Source organism: Dromaius novaehollandiae, chromosome 16 (genome assembly GCF_036370855.1).
Source record: "Dromaius novaehollandiae isolate bDroNov1 chromosome 16, bDroNov1.hap1, whole genome shotgun sequence".
Classification (NCBI taxonomy): domain Eukaryota; kingdom Metazoa; phylum Chordata; class Aves; order Casuariiformes; family Dromaiidae; genus Dromaius; species Dromaius novaehollandiae.
In genome coordinates this window covers 3,529,841-3,532,688 of record NC_088113.1, presented here as the reverse complement: position 1 = coordinate 3,532,688, position 2,848 = coordinate 3,529,841, and the positions used below count along the sequence as shown (strand labels likewise).

The 2,848-nt window shown below is 52.6% G+C and overlaps 1 long non-coding RNA gene across 1 annotated transcript; it reads right to left on the bottom strand.

The window, feature by feature from the left end:
• Positions 1 to 321: 321 nt before the first annotated feature.
• LOC135330080 (uncharacterized) lies at positions 322 to 2,485 on the bottom strand. Its single transcript, XR_010391839.1, has 2 exons — positions 1,650 to 2,485; positions 322 to 1,238 (listed from the first exon to the last, which is right to left on the bottom strand). It is a non-coding gene; the product is annotated as an uncharacterized LOC135330080 (long non-coding RNA).
• Positions 2,486 to 2,848: the final 363 nt, after the last annotated feature.

Below are 2,848 nucleotides of genomic sequence, written 5' to 3'. Positions count from 1 at the left end.
ATCAGGACTTTATACTCCCATGCCTAAAGCGAGGCCAGGAAGCATGCAAGAAGCCTTCCCCTCCATGGGCCAGCAGTTAACCAGACAGCCCACTCCACCACTAGCTCCAAAGCCCCCTTCCCAGAGAGGAGCCCAGCGTAGACCCGTGCATGTAAAGCTTGTGCCAGGCGAGCTGCAGCAATGGGAATCGGGAGAGACAGCATTAGCTGGGCGGCTGCTGGAGCCTGTTCTGAGGAGGTGTGTGTCTGCAGGCTCCAGTTCTTCTTCTGACACCAGTGCTGAGAACTGTCAGCAAGAAAACTACAGGAAATGGTCACCCCACAGAGAATAAAGAGTTTACTTCCAAGCGCTGTTTGTATGTCCTCGTATTCTTTTGCTGCTCTTAGGATAGACAGTTCACCACAACAGTCAGCAGCAACTACTCCAGCAGGTCAACGACACCTTATGCCTTACTAGCAAGGCAGAGGAGCAGGAGTTTCTCTTCAACCAGCTTACCTGACGGAAGGGCTCCACAGTGCGTTTGCTTGCGTGGACTGGGAAGCCCTGGGCTATCAAGGAGTATTCAGGGGAGGAGAGGGGATGGCTAGCACATGCCTTCACATCTGTGTTACTGAGCTCAGTTCACGCCCTTACAGTGTGTGTGGAGGAAAGACTGCCGTACTTTTTGTATGTCCATGACCACATGTTTGAGTATGATAAACACAATATTCACCGCTCTTGTGAGGCACTAGTGTGTCTTCTCTCCCCGTACACTTCCATCACTGTATCACTGCTTTACCCCTGAGCAAAATTACCAGTCAACCCACTGACTTCAGGCACACAAAGTTTGCTGAGATGCTGTTGATTCCAAGGTAGGAGAAAGGTAGTTGCTTCAATTAACCCCTGCGTATTTTACAGGAAAGCATATAAACTCAAGCTGTTTTCCTGTTAATGCTCTGCAAGCTCAGTCAACTTCCTCCCTACCTGCCCCCACCTTCCTTTCAGGTGCCAGTACAGCAACAGCAATGCTGCTGTTCTTTCCCATTTGCCACTCACATTGGCAGTCCTTGCACAGGAGCTTCCACACAGTTGGATACCATTCTTAAAGGAAAGACCAAGCTCAGGGTTTGGGCCTGTGTGGGGAAGGAGGAGCCCAAAAGCTTTAGGCTTTCACGAAAACTGTCTTCAGGACTCTGAAGTTCCTGACGAGCAGGCTCTTGGGAGCTCAGCAGCTTGCTGCTGGACAGAGTTTCTTCTTCCTGAAGAGTTAAGAAATGCATTAAAGAATAAGCTTCACGACACAACAAAAACAGGCAGGAATTGTGATTCAGCCCCCAAATTTCTTCATCTTCAGGATTAGGACATGGTGCACACTGGAACAGCTGGCTCCAAGACAAGCTGAATTCCTGGGGAGTGGTCTCAGCCGGAGGTGGAAATAAGTGCCCCGCAGGTCAGGAAGCCAGACCCCTCCTAATTGTTCAAGACAGAGACTCCCAGGCTGAGAAGATCCCTTCCTAGTTGCCAGGGGATTTCTCAGGAGACACTCTGACAACCCACTATGCGTCACGAGCCGAGAGAGGCTGTGTGTGCGGCAGCGCCCTCCCAGCAGTCCTGAGCGCCAATGCGCTGCCGCAAAGGAGAGCCACCACATCCACCCAGCTCCTACTCACAGGTCTCCCCTCAACAGCTGTCTGAGTAGCATCTTTTTCCTGAGATGAGGTGCTTTGGCATGTGGAACTATCCATGACCTTCGAGCTCTCCCGGGAGACCCCTGAAGTACACAGAGGTCTTCTGTTCTTCTTCCCATCAACTGAAGACTGATTGGTCTGTTCAGTTCCTACAGGGAAAAGTAAGTAAAATTCCCATTTGTGAATGTTCTCCATGGCAAAGAGTGTTGGCCACCGGGCTAAGTAAGAGTTTCCTGCTCTGAGAGCACAAATGGAAGAGCCCATGAACAACGTTCACAAGAGGGTCTGCCTGAATGAACGCCTCACAAAAGACAGAGCTGCTGCGAGTTATGCGGATTTTTATCATCAGCAAGCACGAAGGACGTGTTTCACAGCTGACAGCAGACACACTGAGTGCTATTGACATGACTGTGTAAATCTGCATGTACTGGGTAACCTGTGTTACTACCATGCATTCCTTTCTAAAGCAGTGTCTTCGCTTGAGCTGTTCCGGGTGCCTGGGTGTCTCTTCTTTCCCAGCTGCTGCTGTTCTGGCTCAGCCTGCTGGGGGAGGCATTTGATCTCTTCAAGAGCCTCAAGCTTCTCCATCCTCTGCACAATCATGGCAAGAAACCTTCAGACAAATAGAGAGGGCTGAAACAGAGCGCCTGCAGCTCTCTTGCCCAGACCACTCCCTGCTCAGCCACTGCCCTCGTCCCGCTCTGGGCTTCCTGGCTCCAGCGCCCCAAACAGCTTCCAGCTGCCTTTGCCAGGCTCCAAACACTGATTGCACCACTCTAGGCACAACCAGCATCTGCTCGCGCAGCAATTTGGCGGTCTTCCGTGGAACGCAAGGCTCCAGCCGGCACCTCGCTGAAGGGCCACGGTCCCGCTCCTAGCGCAAGCGTTCCTTGTCCTGTCTCTTACCTGGCCCTCACGTCCCGCTCTGCAGCTCTCCAACTCTCTCGTTGCTCCCACAGCAGCCGCTCTCGCAGGCGAGAAATGTCCATCCCCTGTGGCAGTTCGGGGCCACTCTTTAATTTTGCCAGTTGTTCTCGAAGCCTTTTCTGAAAGTTGACACCGGCTCTCAGCTCCCCTCTGCCACAACACGCTCTCACGCACCTGCGTGTGGAGGCTTCACCCTGGCCCAGAGCAGCGCTGTGCTTCAGCCACAAACCAGGGGAGAAGAGAAGGGCTTGCCT